The following is a 20,434-nucleotide window of genomic DNA, read 5'->3' on the forward strand; positions in this document are numbered from 1 at the left end:
GATGGGTTTGCTCAGAGCCGGCGGCTGCCCTTCAGATTGTACCTGTGGAGGGTGATGGATGAGCGGAGCCATCTTTTCCCCGCTTCAGCTCCACGGTCGCGAGGGGGCACCGGGGGGAGTGAGGTCGCCACCGCCTGGGTGGCCGGTGTCTTCGCGGGAAGGCTCGGAGGCGTTGCAAGCATTCAACAAGTAAAACCGGCAGAGGTGCGGGGTCGGATCGGGCTGTGATCCGGGGAGTGTAGCGAGTGCCTGGGGGTCCGGGCAGGGCGCCGCGAACCCGGGTCGTTTGTGGTCATTCGCCGAAGGCCCGCGGATGCGGAGAGGCTGTGCCGAGCCCACCCTTGCACACGTGACGCGACTGCGGTCGGCGCTTGGCAACAAGTTCTCCTGCTCAGAGGTGTGCATGCCCACCCGGACATCTGTGGGAAGAGGGCTCGCAGCAGATGGCTCGTAAAGCCTGGCGGTCCCTGGAGAGAGGTGGAGATGCCCGCGACAGCCTAAGAGCCAGTGTATGAATCCGCACCGTCCCTTCTGGCTTTCATTAAGTCTTGGGTTAAATTAATTGCCTATTTCAGAGGAAGCAATACCTAGGGGGAACTTCTCTTTTAGGGATTGGCTTCTGGCCAGCCCACCCTCACTGGTGCTTGGGGTGGAGGTGGGGGCTGGTTTGGGGCACCGGGGACTAGGGTTGGCCACCAGGCCTTCAAAGGACAGCACTCTGAGCATTTGTGGGACTGCAGTATCTCCGGAACTCTTTTTACTATTGATCGGTTAGAATAGTGATTAGCTCAATATTCCTTCACCATTGAGTAGATAAGTAGTGAGCCCAAGGTTCAGTAGGGTTCCTCTGAGTGTCTACAGATTCCTACGGGCTTCTCAGCCCTCCCCACACTGCTCTGTAATGAGTAGCTGTCAGATGCCACTCTGACCAGGAGCATCTTCAGGGATAGAACCATCTCTGTGGTTCCAGCTTCCTGCCCGGCACCTGGCACAGCACCTACCCTATGTTTTAGGTACTTGTATGTGTCAAGTAAAGAAATGGATTCCCTCTTGAATCAGCCTGAGTGGACAACCTGTGGTTTTCTGTTTCACTACACTGTTTCTAAAATGTTATCCTTAAGTACAACAAAGTAAATATATAATACATAAAATTAGATCAATTTTATGTATATAAAATCTCACTTGAGACACACTCATTTTTTGTGTGAGGTCGGAGCAGAGAGGTCAGTCTGCAGATCAGGTTCTGATGGCTGGGTCTGTAACCTCAATGGTGACTCCAGAATTTCCATGAAGGAAATCAGTTGTCCTCATCCCAGAATTGGGATGGGAGGGGGTGATGGGCACCCCGGGGAGCTACTGAGGCTGTCAGGTGAGCTGCACCCTCTGGAGCTCTGAGCTGTGTGGTCCCAGCCCTCTTAGGCATCTCCCCTCCTTGCCCACTGATGGTGGAAGCTCCCAGGGAGACAGGGTGCCACTTGCAGAGCCCCACCGGTTGCTTCAGATTGCACTATCCTCACTCCAGTGGGTGCTGCCCACCCAAAAGCTGGTTTCTGTGGTGGGCTGGGAGCGTCCCTTCTGGCACATTTCTGGCAGTGTGGTTTGCTGGTTTGTTGTGGCGAGGGAGGTTGGTGTTTGGGGGTGGTGCTTTGGTCTGTGACCAAAGATGGCTGTGACCCACTGGCAGGTGGGGCAACGTTGATCTCTCCTGCCTCTGTCGAAGGCAAGCCCGAGGAAGCACAGCCAGAGGCTTGAGGGGGGGCCTGCTCCATGCCCCCCTTTTTTTTCAGGAATCTGAGAAGGACTAGAATTGAGAATGTCACTTGGATGTGGGAACCTCCACTGCCCTTGGCTGTCATGAGCTTATCTTTCTTACCCAGAGGGTTGCTGTCTTCAGGTCTGGCTCTTACCCAGAATTCCTGCAGCTGGTGAAAATCTGTTTTCTAGAAGAGATTTAATTAACACCTGCGGTCTGTGAGTGAGAGAGAAAGGCAAGGGAGAGAGAAAGCAAGATACTAGTATCTGGAAGTGGGCAGGAGAAAGGATGGGTGAATATTCAAGGTCTGGAAAATTCAGAGGGGGAGATTTCAACCCCAGGATGAGGTTCTTGGTTGGGAGGTAAGGCAGTGTGCCCACACTCTGGTGTAGGGGTTACCAGCTAGGAGCAAAGTCATTGAGATAGGAAAAATGGCCCCACAGTAACTTGAAAAGAGGTTTGCTGGACCCACCATTCTGGTTTCTAGAAGGCCTTGAAAGACAGCTGAGAGTTGGGCTTAGCAAGGGGGAAGAACGCTGAGCTGCTTTAAGTTTCTGAATGAAGAGTGAGCCCCTTTGGAATGGTGGCTTGAGTGAGATGGGTCTTGGATTTGGCCTGGGGAGCCGTCTCACACCTGAGATGCTGAGGGGGGGAGACCAGGGGTGTGACAGGAGGAGCAGAAGCTCACAAGGTCTGTGTCCCTGTACTTAGGGGGTGAAGAAGAGAGAACAGCCTCTCTCGTAGGATGGTGGACCTTTTGATAGAAGCAGCATCCCAGAGGCTCTTCTTGAACCTGCTGGGCAGCCTGGAAGGTAGATGAGGGCCCGTTGAAAACTCTCAACCTGGAGATACTGCAAGGCAGCCACAGGGAGGCACCTGCGGGCCTGGGATGACTTGCAGGGCCTGCTTTGAGTCCAAAAGGCAGGAGGACCTTGGTCACTTGTCTGAGCCACATGCTCTGTACTCCAGAACTTTCAGGCTGCTCCCACCCTTCTTGGGCTTTGGCTGGGGAAGCCACTGGCTTTGGAAAAAATTCAGTCTCAAGTGCAAGGAGGCCCAATTCCAGGAGCATGTAGGAAGTTAGTGATGAAAAAGACATGGAAAAAGAACTTGGAGGAGCTGTGTGGAGTAGTTCCTGCAGTCAGGAGGCAGCCCTCACCACAGCCCCTTGGCTGAGCCATCTGTCAGGCATCAGTCCCTCCCTCCACCTCTCTCTCCCTCCCTCCCACCCTCCATCTGTACATCTGTGGCACCACCTCTGTGCTGGGTACTCTGGGATGGAAGAGAGTCTGGGGAACTCTCTAGATCTAGAAATCTCTACATCTGCAGAGTCACTTCCCCAGCTTACACATTCGTGTTTACGTTTACAGGGCATCCTTTTGTCACCTTCGGGGCCACCCTCTTTGTGTGACCAAGTTTCTTAGGAGAGCTATAATCAATAGCATGGAAACCAGAGCTTTATAAAACAGATTAAAATGAAAATTATTGCACTTGGTTTTGACAGCCCCATACCCTCTCCTTCCCTCCCTTTCCCGCCCCTCCCCTCCACTTGTGTTTGTGGTTAGAGTCATCAGTTACACCAAATTTACAAATAGCTTGAATACTGTGTGTCCTACCCCTCAATTATTTCAAAACCTGTGTCTTTCTAACTGACAAAACCACAGCTGGCTTCCCTAGGCCTACCTCATTCTTGGATTCAGCACCAACCTTCAGGCCTTCAGAGAAGCAGCAATATCATTTTGAACTTTTCAACGGTAAAATAAAATGAAGTTCTTGCTTGCTAATTTTGTCCTCTGCAAATATAGGAGAATATGAAGTTAGAATGAAACATTGACTGTCTTGTTAACTATGCTTCTAAAGCACAGAGGGGCAGTTGGATGACAGGAGAGAAAAGTTATTTAAATCATAGCAGAAATGTTTGGAAGTGCACTAATAATAATGGAGGAACACAGACTCGCAGAAATAAACTTTAAATATTGTTAATAAAACACAGAGAAGTAGAAATATAAATGTTCCTAAAAGTGCAGGCAAGTATAGAAATGTTGACAAGTACAGATTCTTAACTAGAAATTTTGATCCACGTTATTTTATTGTAGTGTATTATTTTGACCATATATGACATTTATATAGTACCTTACCATATAAATAGGCAACTGTGTTCATAATCTCATTTGATCTTTCCAACAAGTCTGGATCTCTGAGGGATGGGGGGATGGGACCCCGGGGTGGTTAAAAGGCTTCCCCTAGAACTCAGATCTGTTGAACCGAGAAATACTATGCAAACCTGGATATTCCTGCCATAGTTGCTTAATAGCCAAGTGTGGTTACATAGTTATTTGAAAATTACAGGCGGTCTCCTGCTTTGGAGTAAAAAGTAGATATTGGTTTTCTTAAAAGTGTTTTACCAGTCAAACAAACAAACAAAAACAATGTATGTGTGGGACCACCAGAAACTCCCTGAGTGGATTTCTCAAGGTTTGTGGATGTCAGAGTTCCTCCTCTCCATTGATGACTTTCTAATACTAGAGAGTCTGAATTTGGTTGTGTATTCAACACAGCACAGTGATTAAAAATGTAGACTCTGTGGACAGATGAACTTTGCATCCTGAATGTAAATACCTAGCATTGTACTCTTGGGCAAGTTACATAACTACTTTGGGCCTCGTTTTTTTATTTGTAAAACTGAAGTGATGATAATAATACCTACTTCATGGTATCGTAATGAGCCAGTACGTGATGAGGGCTTACAACAGCACCTGGCACGTTGTGCATGCTTAAAAATGTTAGCTGCTTTTCATATTCATTCCTCAAAAAGACGTTTTAGATGCCAACCAGCTGCACCAAAGTGATAGATACAGGATAGTGGATAAAACTCGCAGGGTCTCTGTCCTCATGGAAGTTGGTGAAGGGCATGAACAGCAGTGCAGAACTATTTCCAGGCACTCACCACCCACTTACTATGGCCATGAGTAGCTGGGGTGTGGCCTGGAAGGGGTAGACCACGTTGGGGTGAGGGAGGAGGCTGTGGATCTTCAGCTGGTATGCACCGGTGTCACATGACCTGGCATTCATTTTGATTGGCCTGCCTCTAATACACGCTGGCTGTTCTTGTTTCAACTGTCCCTCTGGGCCACAGATTGTTAGTGGGATGCATGACAAGAGACCCTAGACTAGATATTTACTGCTTGTTTGCTAGCACTGGTTGATAGAATGCTGCCTTGCTGCTGTTTTAGACGGGCCCTTCAGCAGGCCCAGAAACCCTCGATGCCATCAGAGACTTGGTTCTCTGAATGAGAAATGGCATAGCTGCTTCTGAGGGCAAGCAAGGGACCAGCCAAAGGCAGGAAGCTGTAACGCAACATCTCCTGTGTCTACTGTCACCGGAACCTTCTTGACCTGAAAAGACTGTTGCTAGGCTTGGGTTTCCTAACTGGTGCTGGAAAGGGAGATCCTTCCTCCTCAGACCTTGCCCCCGCCTGCTCCGTGCAACCTGCAGAGAGACTCCGGTATGGCAGCCTGCCCGACTATCACCTGCCGTCATGGAGCTGGCACGGAGCCTCCAGCAATGGGCTGTGTACCAGAGATCCCTTCTGTGGTTGCTGCTTTAGGAACTTGAGCGCTTCTCGGTCCCGTGTGAGTGTGATTAGTGAAGCTTGTACTCTGTGTACACTAGAATACTTCATGCCAAAAAGTCAGACTGGAAAACCAATAGTCAACTATCTTAACGGGCAGCCGGCTTATTCTTACTCTTTTTAAAACTACAGTTGACCCTTGAACTGCTCAGGGGTTAGGGGAACTGACTTCTCCCACCCCCACAGTTGAAGAACCATGTATAACTTTGGAACCCCCCAAAACTTGACTGCTAATGGCCTGCTGCTGACCAGAAGCCTTACTGATCACATGAACACTTTACACATATTTTGTGTGTTGTATGTATTATATGCTGTATTCTTACAATTAAATAAGCTAGAGAAAAGAAAATGTTGTTAAGAAATTCATAAGGGCTGGGTGCAGTGCCTCATGCCTGTAATCCTAGCACTTTGGGAGACCGAGGTGGGAGGATTGCTTGAGCCAAAGAGTTCAAGACCAGCCTGGGCAGAGTTGAGAGACCGCGTCTCTACAGAAAATAAAAAGGAAAAATTCGCCAGGTGTGCTGCAAATTTTTACACCTGTAGTCCTAGCTATTCAGGAGGCTACAGTGAAAAAGACCAGGGGATTGAGACTGCTATGAGCCGTGATCACTGTGATCATGCCAGGGCACTCCAAGCCTGGTAACAGAGTGAGACCCCAACTCAAAAAGAAAAAAAATCACAAGGAAGATAAAATGTATTTACTATTCAGTGGAAGTGGATTATCATAAAGGTTGAGTAGGCAGAGGAGGAGGAAGAGGAGGGGTTGACATTGCTGCCTCAAGGGTGACAGAGGCAGAAGAAAATCTGTGAAGGTGACCTGCCCAGTTCAAACCTGTGTTGTTCAAGGGTAGACCACTCTGATGTTTGAAGTAAATGAGGTGTTATCTTTAAACAATAACAACAACATACTTGTCCCACACTTGTAAAATAAAGAAATGGCAAGTGATGCCAATCTTTTGTGTGTACGGAGAATTGAGTTAACGGGGGAAACCTTTTCTCTATTTTACAAGTGTTTCCCAGATGTTCTAACTTCTCTGGTCACGACTGCCTCTTGATTTCTCAGACAGGGTTCTCTTTTGCTGCCAATTTGTCTGTCTCCATTACAGTTCCTAATGGAAGCACGGACCTGAAAAATCAAAGCTTGGCCATTCATGGTTGAAGGTCATGGCATGGATGGTTGATTTCTTTTTCTTTCTTCCTTTTTTTTTTTTTTTTTGGCTCTGTCTTCTCTGAGAAAGAAAGTATATTTTGGGAGATGGCTAACGTCAGCAGGCAGGAAGATCTAAGCAAGTCCGTCTCGTCCTCGGTTCACATAATTTCCAGCATTTCTAAGTGAGCATCATATGATTTTTTTTCTCCTCTTGTGCATCTTGCTTTAATGACTGCTGATTATCTTGAAGCAGCTGCATTAATTGATGGTGTATAATGACTCTACTTACAGTAAGTAATTGCAGTTGGCCTGACTGAGGCTAGCACATTCTTTTGACTTGTTTTAAAGCTCAAGAAGTGTTTGCTCAGTGTGCTGAATGCCAGAAGGGGAGCTGGGAACTCCCTACCCCGTGCCGCCACTGCCCGACCGATGCTCACACTCTGGGACATTGTGTGTCATCACAGCCTCTGTTCCTACTGCGTTCTGATTGTCTGCTCATGGGCCTGCCTCCCACACTTGACAAGGAGTCCCTAGAGACCCAGGACCATGCCCAGCTCATCTCTGAAACTTCAACCTTTAGCACAAGGACTGGTGTGAAGTAGGCCTCCCTAAAAGTTGACTTGGTGACTCAGCCTGTCATCCCAGCGATTTGGGAGGCTGAGGCGAGTGGATTGCCTAAGCCTGCAGGTTCAAGACCAGCCTGGGCAACTTGACAAGACCTCATCTCAACAATAAATCAAAAAATTTACTGGGTGTGGTAGCGCACGCTTGTAGTTCCGGCAACCTAGAAGGCTGAGGCAGAAGGATCACCGGAGCCCAGCAGGTCGATGGGGTGGCCATGAATGTGCCACTGCACTCCAGCCTGGATGATGGAGTGACACTCCAACTCAAAACACAAACAAAAAGTTGAGTAAATGAATGATGAGTGATCGCAAAGCATATCAGTTATGGTTGTGTTTGGCCTCAAGTAACAGAAAGGCCTGCCTCAGTGGCTTCAGCAAATAGGGGTTTATTTTTCTCATGTAACCAGATTTCTTAAGGTAATTTCTGGTGTTGGTTTCCACAGCGGAGGCCTGTCTGGACCGACACTTCTGTTACTCTCTTGGCCTTTCCTTAATAATGACAGAATGTCTTCCTGCAGGAAGGAGGAGGTGCCAGCCACGTTGGTGCCTTTAATCAGTAAATGCAGACATTTCCCTCAAAACACCCAGCAGACTTCTGCTGACATTTCACAACCACAACTGTATCACATGGCCACCCCTAGTTGAAAGGGCCATGTGAGTATTCAGCAGTGCACATGGAGGAAGGCTCACTGCTGAAACAAACAAACCAAATATGTTTAATGGCTCAAGTATGGTAGGCGTTTACTTTTTGCTCACACAAAGTCCAACATGGCTATTCCATGGTTGGGGATGGCTCTCCTCCAAGAGGTGATTCAGGGACCCAGCTCTTAAGGCTGCGATACTCATTTGCCTAAGTCTGCTAAAGAGGAAGGAACAAGGAGGATGGTATGTGGGAGGATTTTATGGGCCAGGCTCAGAGGTGGTGAATTACTGCCGATGGCATTCTGGGGCTCAGTCACACGACCGCACCTTCTGCAGGGGAGGCTGGAAATTTGGTTCAGCCATGTGCCCAGGAGGGAGAGGAGATAGTTTTCATGATGAGGGCGCAGTCTCTGCTACACTGACCCCCCCCCCTCAAAATCAGGATTCTGTTAGTTAAGGAAGAAGGAATGGATATTGAGGGACAACTGGGGGTGTTGTCTTCAGAAGGAAAATGCTGTGCTAAGAAGGCTTAAGCCTAGAGTAGTATGCATTCCCAGGAGACCAGGTGTTCTAAATCTCTGCTCTGTTCCCACCTTTGGGAACTGGACCAGATGACTCTATAAAAGGAGGACAATGAAAACTTCCTTCTTGACCCAGGGAATGTTCTTTGTATGGGAATGGGTTCAAGTTGATTCACCTCAGTGGTTGGAAGTTACCCCAGAGGAAATGGTCTTCAGCTCCACAAGGTCATGGGAGCCTGTGAGAGCTCCTTGCTGATGAGCACTTCGAGTTCCCCTGCCCACCCAACCTTCTAAAGCTTCTCTTCCTCCCCAGCCCCCACTGCAGCCCACATCCAAAGGGGAGGAGAGGACACAGCAAAGAGTGACCTCTGATTCCCACTCTAATTCATTGAGAAGTGTTTCCCTAATGTTTCCCGATCCCTTTTCTGAGTAAACATTGATAAGCGATCTATGATGGATTGGATTTTAGTGCTTTATTCTTGTTTAGTTTGTTGTAGGTTTCTGTGACGGTCTATTCCATCCACAGCATTTCTTCTTAGTTCTCTCCTTCCCTCCCTCGGTCCGCTTTCTCTTCTCCCCCCTTCCCTCTCTCCCTCCCTCTGTTCCCTCTCTCCTCCTTCCCTCCCTCCTTCCTTCTTTGCTTCCCACACACACCCGCTGAGCATCTGTTGCTTAATTTGCTCTGTGTCCACCCAGCCGGGGGGAGGTGGGCAAGGAAGCCACAAAAGCTTGCAACGCTGATGAGTATTACGGGAGGGCTCTTTGCCAAAAAATGGAGGACATCACCCAACCTTGGGATCAGGGAAGGCTTCCAGGGGAGGTGGCCTTTGAGCTGAGTTTAAGGATGAGTCAGAGTTAGCCAAGTCAAGAAGGTGTCTGGGCACAGACCCTGAGTTATGAAAAGTTATCCAGCACTGTTGTTGTTCAAGACCTAGGGTTATGCCGTGAACAGGCAGAAGAGGACCCAGCCCCCATGGACCTCACGGGCTGGGCTATGAGAGGGATGAGTGTGCAGAGGATTTCTGGCCAGAATCTGAGGAGGGCTTGGCTGCCGTCCCAGGCTCTGCTCTAAAGGGTCCACTGTTGGAGGCTGAGCAGGACAGGGACTCCTTCACTTTTGCTGTCACCTCTTGTGCCCTATCCCTGCCTCTGATTCTTATCTGGTTCTCTGCCCGGGCATTACTCAGGCTATAAAAATAGAGGCTGGTACCAGAACGCCATCATGTAGTTGGTGAGGAAAGCTGAAACTGTCATTACATATCACGATCCTTGCCAGGGAGATTTTTGATGGAGCACTTTTCTTGGAGCCCTGAGAATGAGGTTCTAAAGTTGGCTTGCAATTTCTTTTTATCCCTTGGACTCCTACCAATACTATGGTTGCTCAGGCTGGGTGCAGTGGCTCATGCTTTTAATCCCAGCACTCTGGGAGGCTGAGGTGGGAGGATTGCTCTGACCCTGGAGTTCGAGACCAGCCTGGACAACATGGTGAGACCTCGTCTCTACAAAAAAAATTTTTAAAAATTAGCCTAGCCTGGTGGCACATGTCTATAGTTCCAGTTGCTTGAGAGGCTGAGGCAAGAGGATAAACTGAGTCCAGGAGGTCAAGGCTGCATGCCATGATCATGGCAGTGCACCCCAGCCTGGGCAACGAGTGAGACCCTGACTCAAAAAAAAAAAAAAAACAGCAACAACCTATGGCCACTCACTTGGAATGTATCCTGGTTGTTCCTGTTACCCACCCCTGTACATACACACCCCATTGGGCACACTGACAAACACTTAACCCTGAAACCCACCAAGTGAGGGTTTGCCTTGGCACAAGTGAGGGCTCACCTTGACTGGTCTGACTGGAGGGGCCAGGGCATCTCTGTGGGACCCGCAAGAGACTGGTGAGCAGTCCCTCAGGTGTTCACATCCACATGTGGCGAGAGGCCTGGCCTGAGAAGCAGCAGCCTTGCGCTTCCTTTCCCCCAGGAAATGAGGACTGAGCCAGGGCTTAGCAAAGCTGTCAATTACCTTCATTGTGATGAATGGTCCCAAAGGTGGTTTCCTTCATTCTCCCTTCCAGCCCTGTTTAGTGCTAGGCTATGGGGTACAGACAGATCTGGACAGAGTGGGGGTGGGGTTCAGGGAGACAAAGCTCTGGACAGGGTCAGGGAGCTTTCATACTGGTGTAAGCCAGGGAATGAATGAAAAGCACTTTGCTTCAAGGTAGGTTCATCTGAATCTGTAGACAGAGACGCTGAACAGTCTGATGCTGTTTACTAAGGGCCTTCTTGGTCCATATGCTGTAGAGAACGCAGATAACGATGAGGAGGAGGAAGATCATGACTCTAGGTTCTTTCCAGGACACAGCTCTCCTAATTTCCTCCTCCACCCCATGAGGCAGGAGATACCTTCACCCTCTGCTAGCACATAAGGGCCACGGGGGCAGGACTTTGGACTGGTTTGGTCACTACTAATCCTGGCTTTTATATGTATCCTTGGCCTGGGACAGATGCTCAGTAAATATGTGCTGAAAGAGTGAATGAATGGCCATTTACAGATGATGAGGCCCAGGCAGGTACCATGAGCTGTGCCTTGGGGACTCCAGCCCCACTGCCCCCTTGATATGGGTTGCCCCTGGGATAGCTCTCTAGGAGGGCTGGAACCTGCCTGGCCTTCTGGTCTGACTGAGCACAGCACCATCTCAGCAAAACCTACCAGCTGCATAATGGCGAGCCCCAAACCTGCAAATGTCAGGGCCCAGGTTACTGGGGGTTGTCTTCTGGCTGCCACTCGGGGGGTGGGGTGAATATGCGGAAGTGAATCCCTCAACCACCTGAGGGTGACATTTCAATAAAGCCACCTTCATCCTGTCAGGCGTGGGTGCTCAGAAACTCTCAGTGGCTCCCTCCTCTTCCAGAAACCTGGTGTGGCCCCAGCATCCTCCACTGTGCTCACCGTTGAGTCATCACTGCAGGAGACCTGTCATCCACAGTCTGGAGGGGGAGTTTCACAGCCTGCCTCTACCACTGTACGTGTTTATCCTCACATCAGGCCCACTTGCTGACTCCTTGCCCTTGGAGTGTAGTGCAGTTTGTGCTTCTTTCATGAAGCCCTCCCAGATCATCTCAGCACAAAGAGCTCCTCAGCCTCCAGGCCCCTGTAGCCTTAGTCTGCGTGTGCATCTCCTAGTGGTGTTTCTGGAGCCCTGGGTTCTGCAGGTGCGTGGGGCTCCTTCAAAGTGGGGCATGAGGCTCCTCCCAGTCCACCTGAACAGCTGCGCTGTCATCTGAATTCCGCATCAGTTTCTGTGTCGTGCTGTGTCGTAGAAAGGGAATGCTGTTTCAAAACCACTGGTCTCTCTATAATTTATCTTGGGCCCACCTTGTGAGATCCTACTTAATTAACTACATTGTTTAAAATAATTTTAAAAGATTTTATAGCGTTCTCTTTTTTTCTTATTTTAAAAGTAATACATGTTTAAGAAAATTTGGAAAATACAGAAACATGTAAGTGAGAAAATAAGCCTTCCAGGATACTACCACCTACTTAAAGAGTGGTAAGCCAGTCTTCCATCTCGAAATTTGTTTGTTTTAAAAGAAATTAAGACTACTTGTGTCTGGGCACAGTGGCTCACGCCTGTAATCCCAGCACGTGTGACCGGAAGATTGCTTGAGTCCAGGAGTTTGAGACTAGCCTAGGGTTCGTAGAGAGACAAAAAATAAAAATAAAAAAAATTAGCCAGGCATGGTAGTGCATGCCTGTAGTCCCAGCTACTTGGAAGGCCGAGGCAGGAGGATCACCTGAGCCCAGGGGGTCAAGGCTACAGTGAGCCATGATTGTGCCATTGGGAGACAGAGTGAGATACCAACTCAAAAAAAAAAGATCACTTGTAACTGTAGCCATAACTACTCATAACATTTAGGACTTTTTTTTTTTTTTCCACTTTCCAGTGTCTTTTTCTTGTTGTTATTTGTTGTTATTGTTGTTGTCGTTGTTACTTTTAAGAATAGCAATTATTTCAATTCATTTTAAAAAGTAACACAGGTTTGAAATTCTAAGGTGTATACAATAAAAAGCCTTCCTCCCACCCTGCCTCAAACCACTTAGCCCAGTCTTTATAACAACATTGAGACCAAACTGTACAAGCTTTATTGTAGCTTGCCTTTTTGACTTAACAATAGGCAAGCAACATTTTCCTTTGTCATGACTAGCCATTTTTTGCTATTTGTATACAGCATATTATAAAAACAAAGCACTAAATATATGAGTAAATATTAGAAGTTCTTCTTACTTCATAATAGAGATGACAGCTGTTCACTTGGAAGCTTTCTCCTGCCAGAACTTTTTCTGTAAGATTAGAAGTTTTCTGAAAATTTGCGTAGATACATTGAGATATGCAAATGTGTGTTTTTACCTAAGTGAGATTACACTGTATCTATTATGCTGCTACTTTTGCTTTCTCTCTTTTGTTTTTAACTTGGCAGTACTTCTTGGAGGTCTGTCCCTCCACACCTAAGCCCACTTCTTTCTTTTTTAAGGCTGAATTGTGTCCCATCATGTGGACAACTGTAATTTTCCAGCTATTTCCCTGCAGATGAACATTTTGGATGTTTTCAGATTTTTATAATGACCCCTAATGCTGCTTTGTACACGAGTGAGCATTATTTGTAGGATGGATACCCAAAATACACATTTTTGGGGCAAAAGGTGTATGTATTTATTGTTTTCATGAAGACCACCAATTCCCCTTCACAAATACCATTCCAGTTAACCCTCTCACCAGCCATGTATGAAATAATAATCCCCCTTGAGACTAACATTTAACATTCATGAAAGATAAATGATTAAAAAAAATTTTTTTTTTGCCAATCTGAAGGGTGAAAAATGCCATCTCATTTTAAATATGTTTTTCTTTCTTAGTTTCCAAGCATATGCATACATACACATCTTGAAAAGCACTTAGAATCAGGCAGTGCGTGGTTCTTTGTCCTTTTTGGTTTTCACATTAGGTCAGGGCCATTTTCTCTGGTCATTGCACTGTCTTCAGAAACTCAGGTGCTCAGGGTTGCTGTCCTACTGAACTATTGTAGGTTACCTGGAGTGTTTTTTAATCTTAGTTTATTTATATCCTTGATCTCCAAAGATCCTGGGAATGACAAGTCACAGAAAAAAAAGGAATGCAGAAGGAACAGCCCCTGCAGAGAACTGGCACAAGGACTGTCCAGTAAACAGGAATCAAATTAAAATCTGAAGTAGATATCTGCTCAAGGGCTAATCTCTTAGAGACGCCCCTGAGATATCGCCATGATCGCATGTTATAGATGAACATTGTATACTCTATGTTAAGTATTAAGAAGCTTGACCTATTTCATATGTTCCACTATGAAAATCACACAGCTTAGTTTGTTGCCATTTGGATGAAGAGATTACGGTGGTTTCAGGACATTTAACATCAGGGGAAATGTCCAGGAGTCAGAGTGGTATAACGGAAATAGTATTGAACTGGCAAGTCAGAAGAGTCAGCTTTCAGGCTCTAACTCTACCCCGATGGACTATGAAAACCTGGAGAAGACACTTGACCTCTTGGGTCCCCTGGGGTCTGTGTGGTAAGGTTAGCCAGGGTGTGAGTGGGTTTGGAAAGCTTGGTGGAGGATAGGCTGGCAACTAGAGGTCAACTCCAGCTCATAATATAAAGAGAACGCTCTAAGAATTAGCACTTCCTAGTCATGAGATTGGCTGTGTGTTGCCAGTTTTCAGAAATGTTCTGATATGCAGTCAGCCAGCTCTGTGCTGGGCTGGGCTTTGTCCAGCGCTGAAGACACACTTGTGAGCAGACAGACAACGTGCCTGCTGTCACATGGCTTAAGGTCAATCATAGGAGACTGCCAGCCAGGAATTTCAGCCCGGTCATCTGATCATGGAATGCTAGTTCTGACAAGTGTCACGAAGGAGAAATACAGGGTGACTTGAAGAGTGCTGGACAGGATGCTGAGCTGGTCAGGGAAGTTCAAGGTCAGCTTCCCCGAGAAAGTGAACTTTGAGCTGGGATGCTGGAGATGATCAGGAGACACCTGGGTGGGAAAGGCACAGGGGCAGGGAGAGGCAGCAGGCTGGTTAGAGAAAGACAGAGAGGGCAGGTTGCTGGGGCTCTAGCCTCTTCTCTGTCCTTTTCATTTATCCCTTTCCTTATTCAGCCACAGCAGTTAAGTTCCTCCTCTGGACCAAACACTGCCTTTGACCCTGGGGACGCATATGCAGGGAGCAAGAGGACAGAAATTCCTAGCCTCCTGGAGCTCACGGTTGCTGCGTAGCAAATCTTCCCAAAACTTGGTGCCTTAAAACAACTACCATTTTACTGTTATCCTCGTGGTCTGGAGGGAGACTGGGCCCAGTCTGCTGTTTCTCGCCCAGGAGTCTCACACAGTTATTCAGGTAGTAACTGGTCTGGAATTGTCACTCACATATCAGAGGTCTGGGCTGGAAAGACAACAGGGCCTTCGTGGGCATTCCTGTCTCTGGGTGGTCTCGCACGTGGTTTCTCCCTTGGTGGCTTCACAGCTCCAAAGCAAGTAGCCCAGGAGAGAGAGTGAGCCAGGTAGAGTCTGCATGGATTTTCCCGACCTGATCTCGGAGATCATGCATCATCATTTCTTTCACATTATGTTCATTGAGGCAGTCCCAAAGTTCCACTCAGGGGACTGAGAAACCCCTCTCGATGGGAGATGTGACACAGACCATGTGCCCCTCCTCTAAAACTACCACATTCTCATTCTCTGCGTTATTGAGCATTTCTGCCTTGTCTTCAAACCCACTACCTGTGTCAGCTTACCACAAGTCTCTTGGGGTCTTATCTCCCTGCCCCGCCCCAGGAAACTCCACGAGCCACAGATTTCCCAGCTCAGGTTCTTGTGGGAGACAACACCTCTGTGGATTGGCATTCTGGATACCTGCCCAGCTGACCCGGGCCTCAAGTCCCTAAGGCTTGGGACTGAGAGGTGTCTAGAGGGAGATACATTGTGAGGCCCTGACAGGTGGGGCCGTGGAGACCATGGGTGGTATTTGATCGACATCCCTAGAGCATTATGAGAAGCCACTAAAGGCCAGAGATCCGAGGACCACACACGTGTGACACCCCTCCCCCCAGGGGCAGGAGGACCCATTCTGTGCTGACACTGCCAACCTCCTGTTAGCAAGTCAACAGTGTTCTTAAATTTTTGTTAAGAGGCATAGAAATCTGATGACCCACCTAACAGGAGGATTTTAGGTAGTCCTTGGAAGGATGAGATTTTGTATTGTGCTTTAAAACTTGTCTGTTAGAATGATGTCTTACAAAACAAAACTTTTAGATCTGTTCCTCGCTTAAAGAGGGGAAGCATAGAGCTCCAACCTGATTGAATCAGTTACGCCATGATCAGTGATATGACAGTCTGTGGTTAATTATCACAGAGTTGGCGGGCAGAGTCAACTTTCTATAACCAACAGAGAGAGGTCACAGCTGTAAGTGACTGAAGACATTCTTTTTCTTATCTTTCTTTTTTTTTGAGTCAGAATCTTACTCCGTTGCCCAGGCTGGAGTGCAATGGCACGCTCACAGCCACCCCAGTGTCGACCTGCAGGGCTCAGGCAATCCTTCTGCCTCAGCCTTCCGGGTAGCCAGAACTATAGGCGCGTGCTACCATGCCTGGCTAATTTTTTTATTTTATTGTAGAAACGAGGTCTTGCCAAGTTGCCCAGGCTGGTCTCAAACCCCTGGGCTCAGGCAATTCTCTTGCCTCAGCCTCCCAAAGTGCTGGGATTACAGACTTGAATCACTGCACCCAGCCTGAACACATTCTACAACAAACATTCCTACCCCGGTGACTCCCTGTAAACAGACACAGTGGTACCCAACCAATAATTTAACAGACCGTGGAAGATGGCTACCAAAGCAAGCCTCTGAATATTATGGGATAGTTTTTGCCCTAGTTATTATAGTAGACGTAGTAAGAAACTCAGCTTAGAAGCTTGATCTGATGATGATTTTACGGAATAAGTACTTGCTCACTTAGCTTCAGTTTATGGAAACTGGTGTGCAAACAAGAAGCATGGCTTTGCATTCTCAAAATTACTTGCGTCAACAGCCTCTGCCCCCGAGTTTCTCATTAAGTACCATCAACCATCATGCCGTGTGCTTCATGACAGCTCCAACCTAAACTCAGTCAAAGCCTCGGAGTTTTTAAGAGTGTTGTTTCCTACTTTAACTGTCAGAGAACGGGGACTAGTTGTGGTTCAGATTCCTTCCCATGCTGAATGTCTATGATTCTGTGTGACAGTGCTCTTAGTTCTATTTTTGCCCTACCTGTCACTTTATAAATGCAAAGGAGTAAAAAAAAAAAAAACAAGAAATATTAGTTTTGAGAGCTTGTTTTGGGATCTGAATCAGGGTGTCCCTGGGTCTCTGCACACAGAGGGCTCCTGGCGCCGCCCGCCTGAGCCCCCCCAGCCGGTAGCCACCCACGCTTGACCCCCCTCTGTGTCTGGAGGGCTCGTTCTATGCTGACATGGCAGCCTCCCACTAGCGACACAGTAGTGTTCTAAAATTTATATTAAAGGCACGGTATTCCTACCCACTGGGCACTGGCAGTGCTGACAACTCACAGGGTTCTGGGTACCTCACTCCTCTTCTTGATCGAGCTGTAGCATGGTCCGGCAGTGAGCACAGGGTAAGTATACTCCCAGCCAGAACAAGGCCTCATCAGGCAAAATGTGTTGCAGTGGCAGACACGAGTGCTCCCATCCACGTAGGTATCCATCCAGGGAGAAAAAAAGTCTCGTTTCTGTGCAATATTGTTAACATAGAAATGCAGGGATCAAAAGCCTGAGTGATCTTGATAACCTGTGCTTTCAGGCATGTCTGAGTCATATTGCACAGTTATGGTTCTCAGGACTGTGCAAGCTTTTTTTTTGCCTTTAAGGATTTAAAAGTTTGACTTTTATCATTCAAACCTTCACTCTACACCACTTGCATTTCCAGTTTTACAGCCTGCCTGCTTAATCCTTTTGTGCTTTCCTTGACATTTTAAAAAACTTTTAATTGACACAGTTTGCTTGCAAAATTAAAAAAAAAAGCCAACTATATTTTGAAAATGGCTTTGTGGTGAGTAAATCATGCCAACTGCATGTTCTCCTTTCTTTGTTGAAGTACTTTCAGCTGCTCTTGACATTCTAAAATAATAATGCCAGTTTCAGATGTAGCTGCTTCTAAAACTTAAGAAAGAGCAAAGCAGCTAAGTTGGATAGAACACAGGCTTCTAAAATGTCAGGAAAAATAACTGAGAAGTACATAAGTGAAAATCCTGGCTTGATGAATTAGTTATTTTAGTCTGTTCTGGCCCTGAGAAATGATCAGCCTTCCTGACAAGTTTATCCTTCCTAGAGCTGGGGGAAAAAACCTCAAAGGAGAGAGTAGCTTGAACGTGCAGTTCACAAACGAAGAAAAAAGAATCTTTATGATGCCAGGGATTTAAAAATACGAAACCTGCCGATTATCAGCCTCAAATCCTTCCTGGAAAGAGATGGTAGGTAGATAATCCATGCTGCATATTTTAAAAACACAGGAAGTAGCCGGGCTCAGTGGCTTAGCCTGTAATCCCACGCCTTTGGGAGGCTGACGTGAGGGGATTGCCTGAGCCCACGGGTTCAAGACCCGCCTGGGCAGCAAGACCTCATCTCTACAATAAATCAAAAAGTCAGCCGGGCGTGGTAGCGCATGCCTGTGATTCCGGCTACTCGGAAGGCTGAGGCAGAAGGATCGCCGGAGCCCAGCAGGTCGAGGCTGCGGTGGCCGGGAGCGGCCACTGCACTCCAGTCTGGGTGACAGAGCGAGACTCCAACTCAAAAAAAAAAAAACAAAACCCACAGAAAGTGTGGAATGAAAGGTCTGTTCATTGGCAGATGTACAGCCTTTAGCTGTAGGATGCTGCTCTGCTGTTTGGCATCACTGAATTATACTTTAGCAAGCCAGTTCTGATACTTTTTTATTTTTATTTGTGTATTTATCTTTGAGTTGGAGTCTCACTCTGTCGCCCAGGTTAGAGTGCAGTGGCACTCTCACAGCCGCTCCAGCATCAACCTGCTGGGCTCTAGCGATCCTTCTGCCTCAGCCTTCCAAGTAGCCGGAACTACAGGCACGTGCTACCATGCCCAGCTAATTTTTTTGTTTATTGTAGAGACGAAATCTTGCCAAGTTGCCCGGGCTGGTCTCGAACCCCTGGGCTCAGGCAATCCACTCACTTCGGCCTCCCAAAGTGCTGGGATTACAGGCTGAGTCACCGAGCCCGGACCACTGATGCTTTTTTAAACTTATCATTAGGACTGTATGTGCTTTGATTGCTAGATCTGAAAAGTTCTGATACTGTCATCTAATGACTGAGTTTGAGAATCGTTCTTTGGAATAACTGTGCCCGTTGTCAAACCTCTAATTGCGGGTTGTTATGGATATCTTCTCACTCCTTTGCTCTTAGCACAAGCCTGGTTCTGTTCAGGACTCCACCCTCCCCTCCCTTTCCCCCCCTGAACCCCCCTGCCCCGCATGGGCCTCCGCCAGGAGGTACTTCTTGATTTGTTCTACCAGTCACTGTGGTCCATTCTAGTCTCAGTGATTGGTTTAGGCATGGGCATGGGCATGGCACGCACTTCGGCCAGTGAGATGTGAGGGGAAGCCTGGTTGGAGGGGTTTCTGGGAAAGGCTTCCTTCTACTTTTGCCCTTTGCCTCATATGGCTGTGATGCCTGGGAGTGTGGCCAACCATCTTGTGACCTCGAGACAAGCAGTCTGGGGAGAGGACAGACACAGGATGGCACAGAGCACAGAGATGGCAAGATCTTGCCTTCCTGTGGATGCCTCTGAGTTGCTGAATTAACCAGCCCCAGAGCTGCCATCCTGATGCTGTGACTTGTCATGTGAGAATGCTGATGAGTCTCTTGGTATTAACTAGGGTTTTCTGTTACCTGCAGCCACGCTATCTTTATAGATATGTGAAATATTTTAGACAAAACAAAAAATAAATTTCAAAACGAACTAAGGTTACCATGACTGAGTCTCGTTTATATCACATCTAAGAGTGACATTCAGTCTGGTCAGCGATGAGATCCTCTGCCTGATGCAGTTCTCCATGAAGGTATGTGCACACACTCATCATACCTCGAGTGAGCCCCCATGCAGAAGGACCAGTGTTCTTTAGTGCTAACAGTGAGTTCCAGGTTTGGCTTCTTTAACAGAAGTGAAATAATAATGGCTTAGAAAGTTTGTGAGAATGATTTTTCTCTTCCAAAACAATTTGAGCTGGTGGGCAACCAAGAAGATGAGTGGCTTTGCCCCTCGGAGCCATCTGAGATTTTTCTCTGTCCTCCACTAGGATTTTGTGTCTGTCCGCATGGTGAAAGGGGCATCTCCATCATGCCAGTGTTTCAGAGCATGGGAGGAAAAAGAGGGAGGAAGAAGAAATGTCAGGGTGGGCCAGGACAGACTACCTCCTTTTGATCTGGAATTACCATATTCCAATCACAACTCATTGGCTAGAACTTGATCTCATGTACTCAACTAGCTGCAAGGGAGTCTGGGAAGTATTCATTCTTGCTGGTTGGCCGTGTATCTAGCTGAAACCCACAGGGTTCTGTTTGGAAAAGGAAAGAAAGAATAGACACTTGAAACAGAAGCATCTACCACATAGTGTGTCTGTCACAGTGAAGAGAAAGAACACAATAAGGGCCATGATGGGTACCACTTGAAGGTGAAGCAAGGGTTTGAGCCACATAGGCTGGGCTCCCTGAGCAGCCTAGGACCTTGTGCCAGTTCTGACCTGTCCTAGCCTCTCTTCAGGTCAACCACAGGACTTAAATCTGGTGATAAAAGCACTACCATTCCTGGCTAATTTTTCTAGGTTTATTGTAGAGACGAGGTCTAACCAAGTTGCCCAGGCTGGTCTCGAACCCATGGCCTCAGGCAATTCACTTGCCTCTGCCTCCCAAAATGCTGGGATTATAGGCTTGAGCCACTGTGCTTGGCCAACCAGGTGATATTTAAAACCTCTTCAAGCCGGGCTTGGTGGCTCAGCCTGTAGTCCCGCGCCTTTGGGAGGCTGAGGT

The 20,434-nt window shown here is 47.5% G+C and overlaps 1 protein-coding gene across 2 annotated transcripts in view; it reads left to right on the plus strand.

Annotated features, from left to right (window-relative positions):
- The window catches only part of PXYLP1 (2-phosphoxylose phosphatase 1), a 70,438-nt gene that overhangs the window by 4,315 nt on the left and 45,689 nt on the right, over window positions 1–20,434 (plus strand). Inside the window, exon 1 of one of the 2 annotated variants that reach the window (XM_021710707.1) lies at window positions 15,336–15,364. The exons of the other annotated variant lie outside the window; for it this stretch is intronic. The gene's annotated coding sequence lies outside the window, so the exon portion shown is untranslated. Of the gene's footprint in view, window positions 1–15,335; window positions 15,365–20,434 lie in introns of those variants that run through there. 2 annotated transcript variants of the gene reach the window in all.

The sequence above is a fragment of the Carlito syrichta genome, unplaced genomic scaffold (genome assembly GCF_000164805.1).
Source record: "Carlito syrichta isolate Samal-C Ts95f unplaced genomic scaffold, Tarsius_syrichta-2.0.1 Scaffold297556, whole genome shotgun sequence".
In the NCBI taxonomy this organism is placed as follows: domain Eukaryota; kingdom Metazoa; phylum Chordata; class Mammalia; order Primates; family Tarsiidae; genus Carlito; species Carlito syrichta.